Source organism: Bombus huntii, unplaced genomic scaffold (assembly GCF_024542735.1).
Source record: "Bombus huntii isolate Logan2020A unplaced genomic scaffold, iyBomHunt1.1 ctg00000084.1, whole genome shotgun sequence".
Lineage (NCBI taxonomy): Eukaryota > Metazoa > Arthropoda > Insecta > Hymenoptera > Apidae > Bombus > Bombus huntii.
The window spans coordinates 267,099-285,582 of NW_026099339.1; the positions used below are offsets into that span (position 1 = coordinate 267,099).

Here is an 18,484-nt window from a genome sequence, read left to right on the forward strand (position 1 = left end):
CGGAAATTGTAAGAATTCAGAAAATATAAGGAGGCCGGAAGAGGTAAATGAAATCCACAGAAACATTGATCCAACCTCAGCCCAGTTAGCCAACAAACTAAAATATCTCGCTGCCTTTTCTATATTTACGACCAGAACGTGGTCATTAATTGAGTCTAGCGACTGCACCGTAGACGAGTCACTGACCGATGTTGCTTTAATGGATATGCGGAAAATCACGTGTTCCAGGTTCCAGGGATATAGTTGTTTTCATTTCCGGAGAATACGGTCGACTCGCGTGTGTATACCAATCTATCTGAGGATAGGTGTTCGTTAGAATTACTAACTATATTACTTTCAACCTTGTGATTAAAATTTTTAAACGTCACTTAATAGCAATTCAGTCGAGTAAGTACAAACTTTCAAATGTCCTAATTTTCAAATCTTTATATTTTTTAATCTCAAAGATATTTTATTATTTGCCGTAGATCAAGCTTCGTGTTACCGGTACTGTAACATTACAATCCTACGAGAAGCAGAAAATAGTGAAAAAATCTGACCTAATAGATAGTAGTCAATATTCCTTTGATGCGTCTTATGCGAACCGCAGTTAGAGGAAATGCAAATAAGCTCTTGCGAAACGGTTTGCCGCACGACAAGCCTACGAACAACGCCCAATGCAAGTTCGGTGGGAGTTACAGGAAGAGGGACGTCTAAAATCAACTAGGAATCCCTATTCAATCGTCTAATTTTCGATTCCGGCATTGAACTTCCCGAAGAAAATTAAATACAATTCCGACTCGAGATTTAATTTCAGTCTCGTAGCTAATGCAATCTAATCGCGTTTGCAAAGCTACGCTTCCGGTTAGAAGCCACGCGCTTCGATCGCGTACTTTCCGCATCGGAAGCGTACGCTTCGGTACTAACCGCGTCGATTTTCAAAGGAATCATTGGACACCGGAAGAAGAAGAAGGAGTAAGAATAAAAGCACGTAAACCGGCAGGAAGTCAATCGAGACAAAATCGATATCGTTGAAAGTCGAAAAAAGACCCGAATTTAGGCTACAGTACATATTCGAATTGAATATATTCAAGGTTTAGATTTTCTTCTCCTGAAAATTATAAACATAAATGAGTCGACAAGCGATCTTGAAAAGCGTCTGTTCCATCTAGATTATGTAAATTGCGTGAATTACCGTTAGCCATAATTCATAATTTATCGAAAAAGCGCGCTTCTTCTCAACCACGCTTTCCCCTACCAGCACCGACATTATCGGCAGATCGATAAGTATCAAAATACCACAAAGATATTAATCTCATCTTTCTTCTAACCGCGAAAAAATGCCGCGCAAATGATAAAACAACAGATCAGCCAGAAACATCGAATTCTCCACGCTTCCGACTTGCAAGAAGAAAAACAAAGTTATTTGTGTATGATGGAAACGTCTCTGGACGATGCTCTTGTCACAGACGAAATTCGAGCAGCTGTATATAACAAACCGAAATTCCGAACGCCTTATCGCGTGTGACCGTCCGGTCAGCATCCGTTCTCAGCCGCCTGAGTGGCATTCGATCACTCCAGCCGTTCTCCGAATTTTACACTAAGTATAAACAAAACCTTCTCCCACTCCAACGAATGGAAGAATATAAATTCTCCCTTCAAAATCATCCAGTCAGTCTAATAAAAAAATTCTTAACTAATCCAAGTATCGAAAGTGTATCATCGCGAACCGAAAAAATTGTATAAATTGAGTAAAAAATAAAAAGAACTTTATCTCCTTGTCGGAAATTAACAAGTTCCTTATTTTTTACCTTAATTTTACACGACATTTTTGGCGATCCGTGCCAGGATCTATTCACTTCAGTGCAAACGAAATTACGATTTCGGCGTACGCGCATCATTGAAGATCGAAGGATCAACGGACTCAGTGCGAATCTTTGCTACTACGAAGCCCTGCAGCAACTTTCAACGTTCCACTACGGTGAAACTAGACGAGAGGACTACGGTCAGCGCAGAGCAAGCCTACGAATAAGATTCGGAATCTAGAACCAACCAGAGAGGAAACATCCCTGAGACTCCTCAACGGTCATAGCTACTACGGTAAGCTGAAAAATCTGGATTCATTTTCACGATACCGTGTGAGAAAACCCAGTTTCTCAAGCGCTTCGAGTCCAAATAGCAACAGTAGTTCAGACTCAATAAGCTCAATTAGAATCATGCCCACATCACGAAAAGACAAAGTCGAAACTATTGAAACCGTTTCTACAAACGGAGGTACGGACAATTCGATTCGTGCCATACTCGACGTGATACAAAAACAAATTGAAATTCTTGCGCAACGTGTAGAAGAGACACAACGGACGGCCGACAGTGAAAATAAGAAGCGTGCAGCGGAAATAGAACTATTAGGCAAAAATATCTCCAAAATAAAAATAGGACGCGACGCTACTACAGAACTAGGCTCCCTTATTACTATGGACGAATCTGTTGCCGCGAAAGATAGAACTTCCCCACCATGCGTTCCAATTCGAACAGAAGAAGACAACCATCCCTCTTACGAAGACCGTCCACCGCAATTCGCCTCTCCGAGCTTACGGGCCAAAGACGCGATAGTATGTATTCCGCAATTAAACGGCGAAGACAATATCGGAGTAGAAGAATTCATACGCGAAGTACGCGAATTACGAGCCATGTGTAGCGAACCCACGCTACTATTAAAAATGATCAAAATCGGGAAAATCACGGGTAAAGCCGCAATGGCCATCTGCAATATACCGATATACGAATACGGACACCTGTACGATGCCCTAAGACGAAACGTAGCCACCCAAGACTCTGTTAGAGAACATCAAGACCAGCTACGCGAAACGAGACAGCGTCACGACGAAAGTGTGCAAAGTTATATCATCAGGTTCCGCAGAGCATTACAATACAGTATAACGAACGAATACCGTGACGAAATTACTAGACGAGCTATGAACGACAGGATTTTAAAAGACTCCGTGATCGATTTTATCCGAGGCCTGAAAGGTGAAATAGGACAATTACTACTCGCCAATCCACCATACAATATCCTTGAAGCCGAAAAGAAAGCCACCGACATCGAGCGATTCTTCAGGGAAGATCGAAATCGACGACCAAAACCAATAGAACGATTACGACTCCCTGAGCAGCAACGACTAACAACCAATAATCCTAATCCGATCACTAAAAAACCAACTCCAACACCCAATCCAATGCCAAGAAGCTTCCGACAAACCGAACAAATACCACTTGCCCAAAGGACACAATTAAAATGCTTCAAATGCAACCAAATCGGACATGTCTCCAGTCAATGTAAAAATTTTCGAACACCCAGCCAATTTCCGAGACCACCAGCAGTCCACAATCTCGAGACACACAAGGAAGAAATAGAGAAACCAATAGACCAGACCTACGAATTAACGCCACAACAGGAAGACTACCCACAGTACTTTTACGATCCGACGGACAGCGACATAAATTCCTCATTAACAGCGGAGCAGGAATTAATATACTCCAGCGAAGATGCGTATTGCGACCAAGAATAACAAAAGAACGGAAATTCTCGATGGGACACTCTAAATTTAAAACCAACGAACACGCTTTGATAAAACTATTTGGCAAAACTCTAGAATTTTTTGTGGTAGAAGACAACTTTCCAATTATAGAAGACGGCATACTCGGTTTGCCAGCCCTATCTAAATTCAAATTTGAACTCTCGAATCAACAATTAAAACTTGACAATAATATACTTTTATTGCAACAGGAAAACGACGTACCTCCAAAACAAGCAGTGTCAAAAACAGTCTACCTGGAAGGAAAACCGACAACGATATGCTTTCTCAATAGTGGTGAGTGCCCAGCCAAAATGACTAATTTTATCGAAAATTCAAATACGTATGATCAAGTCTCCACGTTTAAAGATTTAGTTAGACTTTCGCATATAGAGAAAACCCTCCGTGAACCAATCGAAAAGATATTGCTGTTCTACCTCGACGTATTCAATCTAGAGACCGACTTATTACCATGCACTAATCTTGCTAAACACACAATAACGTTAAAAGAAAATAAGATCATTAACACAAAATCTTACCGACCGCCTGAATGCCATAAAGAAGAAATCAAACGACAAATGGACGAAATGCTACAAAAGAACATTATAGAACCATCTGATTCTCCTTACAATTCACCAGTCTGGGTAGTACCAAAAAAGGCAGACGCCTCAGGGAAACAGAAATGGCGAATTGTAATAGACTTCAGAAAAATAAACGAACTAACTGACCAGGACGCATATCCATTACCTGACATATACGACATACTATCCCAACTAGGCAACGCAAAATTCTTCTCAGCCCTCGATTTATCCTCCGGATTCCACCAAATCCCAATGGACATAGACTCTAAAAAGTACACAGCATTCTCCACACCACAAGGACACTATCATTACAATAGGATGCCATTCGGTTTAAAGAATGCACCTGCAACATTTCAATGCATGATGGATACCGCGCTAAGAGGACTCATAAATAAACATTGCTTCGTATATTTAGACGACATTATAATATTCGGACAGTCGATTGAAGAGCACAATAGCAACCTCGCGATAGTATTGCAACGCCTACGCGAACTCGGACTCAAAATACAGCCGGACAAATGCGAATTTCTCAAACCAGAATTAGAATATCTTGGACATATAGTAACCGCCGAAGGTGTAAAGCCAAATCCCAAAAAATTAGAAGCCGTTAGCAATTTCAAACAGCCACGTAATCCCACAGACATCAAATCGTTCTTAGGACTAGCAGGTTATTACCGTAAGTTCATCAGAAACTTTTCTAAGATCGCGAAACCATTGACCGAACTTACAAAAAAGGAGACACCATTTCATTGGACAGATAAAACCCAGGAAGCATTCCAGACATTAAAAGACAAACTCTGTTCATCACCCGTACTAAAATTCCCAGACTTTGCGAAACCATTCACATTAACGACTGACGCCAGTAACGAAGGTATAGGTGCAATCTTATCACAGGACGGACATCCATGTTGTTTTATCTCGCGAACTCTAAACCCACCGGAACGAAATTATTCCACTACAGAAAAAGAACTTTTAGCAATAGTATGGGCCGTGAAACGCCTCCGACAATATCTGTTAGGACGGAAATTCCTCATCCGAACCGATCACCAAGCACTAAAATGGTTACAGAATTGCAAAGACCCCTCATCACGCTTGATGAGATGGCGATTAAAACTAGAAGAATACGAATACGACATAGAATACACGAAAGGAAAAGATAATACTGCAGCCGACGCACTATCTAGAATACATGTTCTGACCAGACGACGCGAAAATTTGAACATAGAACTCGATAAAAAATATCACGATTGGGAAAAATCTACCTACGCGTTACCCAAAATTCTCAAAATGACTCCGAACCGTAAATCTTTCTATCAATTATCCAAAACAGAGCTAGGAAATTACGACAGAATCGAATGGTTAACTAAATTAAACGAAATTATTCATATAAACGAAAAGATAGGTATAGGCGACGACAGTTTTACAGAGACCGAAAAGAACGCGATCAAACAAATTTTACTATTCCTGAACGACACCGTAAAAGAATTAAATTTTGCATGGGAACCAATTCAAACATATAGCGACGAAGAAATAGACGAATTATTGAAAGAAAATCACGATTTAGTAGGACACCCCGGTATACAAAAGACATACGACAGCATTCGTGAACGGCACAGAGTACCAGATTTGATGAAACGTATACAACAACATATAGAATCATGCGACACCTGCCAAACATCTAAAACTACACGTATCAGACCGCGCGAAGAACCTTGTATCACCGACACACCCCTCGAACCAAACGATAAAATTGCTATGGACTTATTAGGCCCACTGAAAAAGACGAAAAAGGCAATCAGTACATTCTATCCATACATGACGAATTAACAAAATACTTAATACTCGTACCACTAAAAACTCAGCAAACGGAAACAATTTGGAACGCACTCTTGAATCATTACATTTACATCTTTTCCGCTCCAAAAAAGATATTAACTGACCGCGGACAGAATTTTATATCTAGTTTAATGCAACAGTACGAAGACGCGTTCAAAATCAAACATATCAAAACGACATCCTTGCACCCACAAAGTAACGGATCTTTAGAACGGACACACGTAGTAGTAACAGACATGTTAAAATCGATACAGCGAAATTCGGATGAAGAATGGGACGTTCAACTTAACTTTGTATGCCTTGCATATAATACAATGATACACGACTCCACTGGTTACACGCCATTCGGACTCACATTCGGACACCAAGCCAATCTTCCCTCCACAATATCCAAGAGTCCCCAGCGCACATACGCAGACGAAGTCACGTTCCGCAAAAAGGAATGGGACTCTAGACTCCGAAACGCTCGCGAAACATTGATCAAAAGTAAACAGCGATATCAGCGCGATCAAACACGTAAAATTATAAAACCTCAATCAGTTTTCAAAGAAGGAGACTCCGTTTTAATACATAACGATCATAAAAGGCATAAACTTGATGCGGAACGGTTAGGACCATACACGATTGATAAAGTATGTACTCCATACTATCTGATTCAAGACAAAAAGATACACGGTAATCGTATAAAACCTTACTTTCCAGGTCGACGCTCCTCTTTGCCGGAATAGTATCCGCGCAAATAAATATTACGCCATTAGAAGGAAACTCTGTATTCGTAGAAAACATAGGAAAAGGATATTTATACAGAGATACTGCCAATAGTAGGATTAGACACTAGCGACATATACGAACAGATAAGCACAATAGAATCATATAAATTAACAATAGATTCACGTGTAATCAGCAAACAATATGTTGAAGAATTAGGCGGATTACAAAATCGTATCAATAACCTAAAACAACTCGCAAAACACTTGAAAGCGTTAACACATACCCGAAGCACACGAGGTTTACTCAACATCATAGGTTCCGTATCGAAAAGTCTGTTCGGAACTCTCGACGATGACGATCTTACGCTCATAAACAATATGATAATAATAAATGATAATAATAATGATAATAATAAAATCAAGACCATAATAGCTAATCAAACAGCACTTATTAGAAAAATTATAAACTCAGAAAACCTAAGCTACTTAGAGAAATCATATAGTTATATATTAAAACTACAACAACAGGCAAATATCGATAGATTTATGTTTAAGATGATCATGAAAGTCGACACCGCGATGCAAACTTTACACTTCCAATTAGATGAAATACTTAACGTCATGATATTAGGCAAACAAGGAATAATTAGTCCACAAATACTCGACCCCGATGAATTCATAGAAAGTTACGCCAAGGCAATAGGTAGCCAGATGTACAACCCCGCGATTTCTGCCAAAACCGAACATTTTCAATTCATACTCGACATCAGTGATCTTAAAATCTTCACAATAGATTACAAAATATTTTTCAAAATCATAGTACCTTTAGTCTCTAACACAGAATGGAACATATTACAAGTATATCTTATCCCGAGTAAAAGAAATGGAGTATTTTTGGCTCCAGTAGTCGAACATTAGATATATTTAACTTCAGGTCTTTCATTTATAAACGCTGATATCGAGTATTTCAACAAACTTTGTAAGAATCGAGCCGGAACCACTATATGCAAACAAACACTACCAATCCATGACAGAAATTCAAGAACCGATTGTCGCAGCGAAATAATAAATTTCAAACCACACATTGAACATTGTCAAATAACTGTACTTAAGATTGAAGACATTAGCTTTATACCGTTCAAAACTAGCAACTGTTACATTGCGATACCAGCAAATCCGATAAAAATAGACACAATTTGCCAAACGAAACATACCTTACAAAAACTTGACAAGCCTTCCATCATAAGAGCCAACACTTCTTGCGATATATTCTACAAAGACGAACACACGCGTAAGGGCGAAACAACAAACGAAGTCAAATACGAAATCAAAACAAAAACCCTAGCGCTCAAAACAAACGATAGTTTCACTCATCTATTAGATAAACTCGAGCGAGCACCGAAAATAATAGATAATTTACAAGGCTATAAAACAACGATCGATAAAATAGGCGACGAGATAGAAACTCTTAATTTCGAACACAGAATTAAAGATATACAGTATTGGGGACTAACCACGCTCCAGATATTAGGGTACATAGCATTAGGCATACTAGGTATATATGGATTAAACAAAATAGGGGTATTCAAATGCATCAGGAAATGTATACCGAACAAATTATGTATCAATTTATTTTGCTGCCGAAATGAAACTGTAATCAACAGCCACAATGCGACAGCCCCACCAGTACCACTCACCCTGGGCTCAACACCCAACATCTATATTCCAACCAACACATACCACTCAGATGAAGAGGAGGAATCAGCTGTAATTTTCAAGCCACGTCAAGTCCGATTCCACAAAAGTCTTCTGAAGAAAACTTGAGGGATCAAGTTCAATCTAAGAAGGGGGGAATGTCACAGACGAAATTCGAGCAGCTGTATATAACAAACCGAAATTCCGAATGCCTTATCGCGTGTGACCGTCCGGTCAGCATCCGTTCTCAGCCGCCTGAGTGGCATTCGATCACTCCAGCCGTTCTCCGAATTTTACACTAAGTATAAACAAAACCTTCTCCCACTCCAACGAATGGAAGAATATAAATGCTCCCTTCAAAATCATCCAGTCAGTCTAATAAAAAAATTCTTAACTAATCCAAGTATCGAAAAAATAAAAAGAACTTTATCTCCTTGTCGGAAATTAACAAGTTCCTTACTTTTTACCTTAATTTTACACGACACTCTTAAGCGGTCGAGTGCGCGCGAGAATAGCATCGCGGATCGGCATTTCCACGGTGAGGATTGTAAAATGGTTACGCAGATGATGGATCATACGCATGGACCGTAGAGACTATCGTGAATGATGGATCAGACACACATACGCGTTCTTCGCTCTTCCGATATTCTTCGTAACAACTGCTGCGATCTCGTCATTGGAAACGATCTCGGGAAATTCAATCGAATATCGAGGAAATTTATAGAAAGCTACAGCTGTGTTCGAGTATTATTCTAGAGAAAAGTGGTTAACTCTATGAGACTAACGATACAATACGTCTCAAGATAACTTTTAGGAAAATGATTGTACCTTTAAAATTCTTTCGACACTTTTCGGTATATTCTTGTCATTGATTCTGAAAGTATTTGATTAATTTGCTGGTTAATAGGAAGTTGGTTAAAACCGAAGTTAGTTAAAGAAATAAGTAAACACGAAACCCGTGGATACTCTAGACATATGATTCTACCTGCACGCGACAAAAATATTCATGATCTGAACAAGGAAAGAAGTATTGTTAGATTCGCGTCATGCTGCAAATGAAAGATTTACAGCTCGAACCCAATTATCTGTTACATTACATTCTCGGGCACGTGTAGGCTGAACGTCATGATATATGAACACAAGTATAGAAAGAACAACATGGATATTTCGCGCGAAGAAAACGAAGCTTCACATATACAGTGTATAACCACTCGACAGTATTTGCTCACGAAAAATACGAGTTGTTAAAGTCTAACAAAAATTACGTATACAGTGGCAAAGAAGAAAACTGTTATGCCGTTTACTCTTATTTCTAATTGACAGAAAGTCGTCAACGAACAAAGAGCGCTTTTTCTTATTCTCTGTACCTTCGCGATGCAATCACAGAAATTCTCCAAAATGCTTCGTGTCGACTAAACAAAGAAAAAAAAATGGCAGCTGCTAAGAGCAAACTACCTCCGGAATTTTCTTCGTTTCTAAGTGAACCAGGAAGAAAGAAGGGAAGGGTTAATGACGCCGAAACTGAAGGGTGGCCACGGATCGTTTGAAAGGGGCCACGACAACCGTTACGATTCAGTCGCACCTGTTCCTCTTCCTAGGTTACCACGCCGAACCATTGCGCGCTTTTACGAGCGTTCCCGCGATAGTTTCCTGGCACTTGCTCGTCCTTTCAACGAAGGGTCGATCGGTTAATTTAAACTCTCGAAGGCTTTGTCCAGTCGGTAACATCGATAAGTTTAAGTCGAAATACGGATTTCTCGTAAATTCAGAATTTTATTGCCACCAGGATGTATATGGAGGCGACAGATGAAGAACACGATGTAAATTAGATTTCTTGCTTTTATAGAGAAGCAATTTTTAAATTGAACACCAGTCGTCGATCGGTTCTGTAGATCGTTTTTAATAACAAAATAAATTTGGTTAGTCCATAAAGGTTTGTTCGTGTGAATCTTCCCATAAATCATCCGTAAGGTAAATACCGCTATAACCGGCTGCAGATACATTTTCCTTGAACATGTGGCGGCACTTGACAGTAAACTTCCCAACAGTTTACGTCGCTTGACGCACGACACAAAGACCCTATACCTGCGGAAAAGATGATTGCCAGATGTCGATACATTCGTACCGAATATTTCCAGCTAGCCTAAGGACCGCTATAAATCTTAGGATTTATTTTAGCTAAGGTCCTCCAAAGAGACAAACAGTCTTTGTTTATCAGTCTCGAAGTCGACCACCTACCACGGGGACACACGAGAAATCTGCTATCTCTCACGTACGACGCTGCCCGCTAGCAACACCCTCTCAAGGGCAGCTAGCATCCTTTTCCAACGACCAACACGAATTAGCCAATAAACATTAACGTACATTTCCCTCACTTTCCGAACCAAAGCTTTTCTCAACGAATCCGATGCCTTCGCATCCTTAGACACATCCCAACGAGTCTTCCTCCGCAGCAGCATCGCGACAAAAATGTCAGTCTATTACCGCGAGTTACCGCAGTATATCACGATCGTTATACTTACACGGCTCGAGCCGAATAATTATCTAAGCTCTCGACATCTCGTGCAATCATTGTCCGCACTCGCAGCGTATCTCGAATCGTAGCTATCCAAGCTCTATCTAATAACCGCGCATTCGCGAACCGAATACAATCGCGAATCCTGCATCAAGTGTACTCATTGACATTAGAGTGAATAAACATTTATCGTTCAAGAAATCTGAGTTTTCCTTCCGACCCTATCACGACATACCACCTCAAATTGGTGACCCCGACGTGATTATCCCCGAGTGCTCGTGAAACGTAACACAATGAATCTAAATCAGTTCGAAATGACCAATAACGCCCACTCCGCAAGTACGAAGGCCGGCGGGGACAACGCAGACTCGATTAGCGCCCTTCTCCGCGTGCCACCGTTCTGGTCTGACGACGTCGACTTGTGGTTCAAGATGCTGGAAGTGCAGTTCGAAACTGCCCGGATCACTAGTGACCAAGAAAAATACCAGGTCGTCATCGCGAATCTCGACAAGTCGCACGCGAGATTAATTCGAGACGTATTCGACGCCGCACCGGCGACAGAGCGTTACGAGTACGTCAAAAAGGAGCTCATCAAGCGATTGGGAGAGTCGTACGCCAAGAGACTCTGACAGGTAATCGAGAACGAGCAAATGGGGGACAGGAAGCCCTCTCAGTTTTACCGTGATCTCAAAAGCCTAGCCACCAATTCGTTAGCAGACGATGTCATTTTCACCGTCTGGGAAGGTCGACTTCCACAGCGCATACGGAGCATCCTAGCCTCTGTACAGAACAACGATCCGGACTCCCGCATACAAATTGCCGATAACATTTACGAAGCCACCCTGGAATCAGGGCAGATCGCCGCGGCCAGCGCAGGCCGACTACCTGCGATAACCCTCCCACCTGGCCAGAATAGCGGAATAGGCGACGCCGTGGCAGCCTTCGCCAACTTGGTCACCGAGCGGGTAGCGCGAATGGACGCCCATATGAGCGAGATGCGAGCGCTAGTAGCCGAGCAAAGAAGCAATGAACACCGTAGGGCACGAGTACAATCACGCTCGCGTACACGATCCCGCCGCCGTTCGCGCCCTCGCGATACGCTGCGGCAAGACGGGCTGTGTTACTATCACACACAGTTCCGAGAAAGCGCGAGAAAGTGCACACCCCCTTGCTCCTGGAACTCGGAAAACCGGACCAGCCGTCCGTAAAAGCGGCAAACGACGACGGTTTGGCATTTCGCCGCATATTCGTAACGGACAAGAACTCGCGGATCTCCTACCTCATCGACACCGGCGCAGATGTTTGCGTATACCCGTGCAACAAGCTACACGGACACGTGAACAAAAGCGAGTACGAGCTGTTCGCGGCCAACCTGTCCCCACCTAAACCTGTCCCTACGCAGAGCATTTAAGTGGGATTTTACCGTAGCCGACGTCAAAACACCCATCATCGGCATGGATTTTCTAAGCCACTACGGGTTGCTCGTGGACTCGCGAAACAAAAGGCTTATCGATACGATAACACAGACGTCATCAAGGGGATACACCGCCACAACAGACGAAGCGTCCGACAAGACCGTCATCGGCGAATCACCATACCACCAACTCCTGGTAGAATTCCCGGACCTCACCCGCCCACCGATCTTCGGAAAAGAGAGAATTCGACACGGTATGCTACACCACATCGAAACTACACCTGGTCCACCAGTCTACAGCAAACCGCATCGGCTTGCACCTGATCGACTTAAAGAGGTAAAAGCGGAATTCGAACACATGATCGAGCAAGGCGTGATGCGACCATCGAAAAGCCCGTGGGCATCACCCTGCACGTAGTACCGAAAAAGGACGGAAACCTGCGACCATGTGGCGACTACCGTGCGTTGAACGCCCGCACCGTACCCGACAGATACTCACCGCCACATATCGAAGACTTCGCGCAACATCTGCATAGTAAGCGAATCTTTTCAAAAATCGATCTAGTCCGCGCTTACCACCAAATTCCGATTGCGTCCGAGGACATTGAAAAAATCACGATAACAACGCCTACCGGACTTCTCGAAACAACAAATATGATGTTTGGACTTCGGAACGCCACGCAAACATGTCAGCGGTTCGTCGACGAAATTATACGCGGGCTCGATATCGTCTACGCGTACATCGATGATTTTCTCATAGCCTCGGACGACGAAAACCAACATCGCGAACATTTGAAAATCTTGCTCAACCGTCTCAATAATTACGGCGTTGTGATGAACCCCACGAAATGCGAATTCGGCGTGCACGAAATCACATTCCTCGGATACTCGGTAAACCCCGACGGAATTAAGCCGCCGCCCGAAAATGTCGAAGCGATTGTAAAATTGTCGAAGCCCGCGAACGCCAAGCAACTACGTAGGTACCTCGGTATGATAAACTTCTACCGACGTTTCATACCGGGGGCCGCAAAAACACTTAAGCCGCTCAACGACCTGTTAAAAGGCGCGAAAAAGGGCAACGCGCCCATCGAGTGGTCGGAGCAGTAGGAAAACAGCTTTCGCGAATCGCAACGTGCACTCGTGGACGCCACGATGCTGGCGCATCCGATACCAGGTGCGCCTATCAGCCTCACGGTAGATGCGTCCGACTACGCAATGGGGGCAGTATTACAACAACGCGCGAATAACCAATTACAACCGCTAGGATTCGCAACGAAATCTTTGACCCCCGCTCAGCAAAAATATAGCGCGTACGATCGCGAACTACTCGCGATATACACCGCAGTCAAACATTTTCGACACGCCTGAGAAGGCAGAAACTTCACAATATAGCGACAACCGTTGCCTCGGCCCTCCTCTCTACATAGATAGCTCGTTTCGGCGTACCTTCAAAAATAACGACTGATCAAGGACGCCAGTCCGAATCAAACCTATTCAATGAACTATGCCGGTTGCTCGGCATTAAGCATTTACGCACAACAGCCTATCACCCCGCATCCAACGGAATGGTAGAGCGCCTACATCGACAATTAAAAGCAGCAATAAAATGTCACAATATGAGCAACTGGGTAGAAGTCCTACCAATTGCTTTATTAGGCATAAAAACCGCTATCAAGGAGGACCTGAACGCAACGGTAGTCGAAATGGTTTACGGTACTGGCATACGATTGCCGACAGAATTCTTCGTACCAACGAAGCAACAGGCCAACTCGGAATTCGCGAACCGTTTAAAGGAGCGAATAGAGAAAATCAGTCCTCACCCGATTACGCGACACGGCGAGAAGAAAACCTTCGTGTTCCGCGAGCTCGAAACATCACCATACGTATTTATACGCCATGACGCTCCAAGCTCTATCTTATAACCGCGCATTCGCGAACCGAATACAATCGCGAATCCTGTATCAAGTGTACTCATTGACATTAGAGTGAATAAACATTTATCGTTCAAGAAATCTGAGTTTTCCTTCCGACCCTATCACGAAATACCACCTCAAACAAATAAATCAAAATCGTAAAGTATGTTATAAATAAAATCTGACTTCACGAGGTGTTGATCCCTCATAAAAGAAGTCTTTTATATCTCGCAGATGATTCATAACATGACGTCTACTTTAACTTGTTCCTTATACCTCCTTGTCGAAAAAGTTAATAGTTTACAAATTCGAACATTACATATGTGACGGAAGAAGAGAGAGAGAGCGTTTCCTCCCCGGACTACCGGTGGACTCGTCAGTAAGGCTATGCCCGGTAGTCCCTGCCTTAGACGTAGAGCGAGTCTCGCTAGGTGCGGTATTTATATCAATCGCTCGTATATTCGACCACTAGCGAGTTAGACAGACAGACTCGTTGTCGTCGTAGCCCTCTAGTGTTGGCGGTTGGTACCCGCGGATCGCCCGGGAGGTGTTGCGCCGCGTTGATGCCTCGTCCAGTGAGCGTCCTGTTGATACCGATTCGCCACACAGCCTCCCCCTAGCGCTATAGCGTGACCTCGAAGCCTATACGATACAATCTTCAAATACGATCGTATCTTTCGTATACAAATTGATAGTTTCCACCTAACTGACAGATTTTTATACCCTTGGAAAAATAACGTCTTGACGAACAATTCACGCCAATCAACGCCAAGAATGAATCACGCAAATTCTACTGGAAGTCCTCTATTCACTTTTTCGATTTATCATCAGCTGGAAACATCAAAATTATCGGCTGGTGATTGGGAATTAATCGAAAAATAAATTACAAGCATTGAGACACGCGAGTGCCCGTTTCTTTCTCTATTTTTCTGTCTGCTTGTTGGAATATTAAGGCGCAGTCACGGCCCGCCAAATTTATTCCCGTTCCGTAGTGCCCTGTGTCGGTGAAAAAATTTGAAATGCCGGATTCGAAGGCGTGGAATGCCAACAGCCACGACAGAGAGCCCTCTTCTCTCTTTCTGGTGGAAAGACGAACGGGTGCACGCGTATGCTCGGACGCTCTGACGCACGAAGAACCGCCCGTGAACAGAAACCAGACACGCGTGTAACGTTAAACCGGGCCGTCGATGAAAAACGAACAAGACTTTCGCGACCGATGGGCGTTTTCAATGACAGATCGAATCGTTCAGTTTCACGGTTCGTTCGGGGTCACAGTAGCGTTCATCTTGGCATAAAAACGCGCTAGAGACGATTTCTCATACATTGGTTAAAGTTGATGTGTGTTTCGGCGAATTGTCGTTTGGAGGAGCGATACACCTAAAGAAACGCACATATTCATAAGAATCTACGTTTCGTATTCTTCGTATCGATATCTTTATTTTTATTGGTCGTATCATGTTCGATGTAATAGTTGGTTTTTTAGCTAGTGAATTAACAAGATTTAATAAGAAATTTAGTACAAATGCTCCATGCGTCGTGTTTGACACGTCGTTGTTAAACTCTCATTTATAGGAAATTCAAAGCTGTATTTTCTCACCCAGCTTAAACCTTACGAACTCTTTTCACGCGTTTCACCCGTCATTGAACGAAACGATGAAAACGTTCATCCATCCACGTCTCTCCAGTAATAATCCAATTAACCTGTTTCCCCAATAAGTCGAAATCCGCGATCGAAATGCGCGCCTACTTTAGGATCGCGCCATCTAACAACGAAAGAAGAAAACTTCGTGAGCCAGCAACTACTTTGTCCAAAAGTGGCTTTATTCGAAAAGTCTGCTGTTCAGCGTGTTCGCGCCAGCAGCACCAGAGATCCCTTATCACGGACCATTTAAATAATGAGCCGACACTTAGCAGCGCCGCTTGTCTTTCATTCTTCTCGTGTCTCTGTGATCGTCGTCGCCGTCGTTGGTGTCGTCGTTGGTGTCGTCGTTGGACCTGTGTCATACTTCGGCTTTTTTTTCTTTCATCCTCGCGTCTCAGACTCGGTAGCGTGGTACGGAAGGAGGGACGGGCACCGAGCTTCGAGTGACAATGAGCAAGCGAAGAGGAACGGCCGTCTACTACTGGGACGCACCATTAAAGTTCGTGCTTCTTTCGGAGCACGTCTGCACACCCCAGGGCTCCTTCTCCTTCGCTAACAATGCCACTTTGTAGACTTCGCAGTTATCTTCAGCCGGACGACCTTCGGCTGAGGCTTCCTAGCTGGCGTGCACCAGAGACACTGACCGAGAACCCTCTTGCTTTTGGTCTTTCGTTGCCAGTTGACTCATTCATAGGGAACACCATTGTCGGAGAATTAGTTTCAGAACGAAGGAGAATTGTTGGTGATCTTTAGTTAATTTAGAGCGGAAGGTTTCGTAATTTGTAATTTGTAGTTTACAACAGAAATTCCTATTGTTTATTAGGGAACTTATGCCGCAGTTCCTTACATTTGAGGGAGGTCTATGGTAGAAATTTTTATGGTAGAAAAATATCGTAGGAGTCAGCCTCCATTATTAATAATACGGATACAGCTGTGCATCTTTTACTTTGTAATTTTAACACGAAAATATCCAATGATCTTCGGAATATTTGAAAACATTTTGGAAACAATTAATTTGTTAACTGTGAAGTTTATTTCCTTACATTTGGGGGAGATCTATGGTAGAAATTTTTCAGGAGCGCGAGTAACCCGGGAAATATCGTAGGATAATTAATTATTAATAATACGGATACAGCTGTGTATATTTTACTTTGTTAATAATTTTAACACGAAAATATCCAACGATCTTCGGAGTATTTGAAAACATTTTGGAAACAATTAATTTTTAACTTTTTAAAGTTTAATTTCAAAAATGCCTCTATGGGATGAGCAGGTAAAATCAAGCAATAACGAATAAACACGTCGAACGTAGTTAAATGGTTAAGAGCACAAGAAGACAGTTCTTCGCATACCCGTCGACACTCGGACTATTCCTTCTAGCTAAACAGCTCTCTAGGAGAAAATCGAGCATTCCAATTCAGCAGAATCTTGAATTGTCTGGAAGCCCCGGAAGCAAAGCAGGGGAAACAACCGTTGAGCGAAAGGACGAGGAAAAGAGAGAAAGAAGGGAAACGAGAAGCGTCCGGTGACGTTGCAATTTTAATCGTCCTCCGGTTATCTCTTCTGGGCACACTGCGATAGTGTGACACAACCGGTAATATTAACTTGGCAGACAGCTGTAAAAGTTAGTCGTGGTGATAACGTAGCATAAAGAATGGCTGTGTCCTGTGTCATCGAACGATCGATAAACCGCTAGTTATCAATGTCCAAGCTAGATCTATTGTTCAGAAAAGAAAACAAAGGATGGTCGACCACAGAAAACGGTACACTTTCTTCCCTAAAGGCCATTCAGCCAGATGTGGTTAATCGAAGCAGTAGCTCAGATGTAAACTGTCCTCTTCTCTTTACTCTTAGTTAACCAATAGTTGGGCGAGTCACCAGAAATTTACAACAGGGGCCCCAATCGGTGACCTGGAAATTCTGGGGCCTGAATACCTGTCTAACGAACACCTGTCTACTTCGATCAGTGTTTGCGTTACCGTTGCTTACCACCAGCCAAAATAAATAATTACAAAGCATGATTTAACACTAACTCTACCAGGCCTGGTCAAAAGGCCGTGTTTCAACATTTAATTTAGAATTGTACAGTCATTGTTGTTTCTTCTCTTCTTCTAACTTTATGTAGATTCTTACGTTAACAAAAATTGAGAAATTGATTAGTCGGATAATATAAGAATTTACATAGAGTTGGAGGAAGAAAAGAAACAACGACGAACGCACAATTTCAAATTAAATTTTGAAACCGGTCATTTGACCGGGTTTAGCAAGGCTAGCGTTAAGATAATAAATTCGCACTCTTATAAACCGATTTATAGAATACTGCTCCCACTATAGTAAAATGAAATATACTATAAATAGACGAAGAATTTCATATGTTGCTTAAAAACGTTTCTCGCAAAGAACCAATCTTTAATCTAAATATATGTCGGGTTTACATTAGAATTAGGGTTAGGGGCGTGAAACAAATCTTCGTTTGGGTTACACGTTGTCGTTATGCAATAGAGAAGACATTGACTAGTGTAAATACGATTATTATAGAACCGGACAAGTAACCGTGGTAGTTAGGTACTCGAGATGCTAATGACAATGATCCTAGGTTCAATAACGAATCCGCGGTCGACGGG

The 18,484-nt window shown here is 42.5% G+C and overlaps 1 protein-coding gene across 1 annotated transcript in view; it reads left to right on the forward strand.

Moving 5' to 3' along the window:
• The first annotated feature begins 17,644 nt into the window (after window positions 1-17,644).
• LOC126876591 (venom serine protease Bi-VSP-like) overlaps window positions 17,645-18,484 on the forward strand; it is a 76,305-nt gene continuing 75,465 nt past the window's right edge. Inside the window, exon 1 of the transcript XR_007694349.1 lies at window positions 17,645-17,658. The gene's annotated coding sequence lies outside the window, so the exon portion shown is untranslated. The remainder of the gene's footprint in view (window positions 17,659-18,484) is intronic.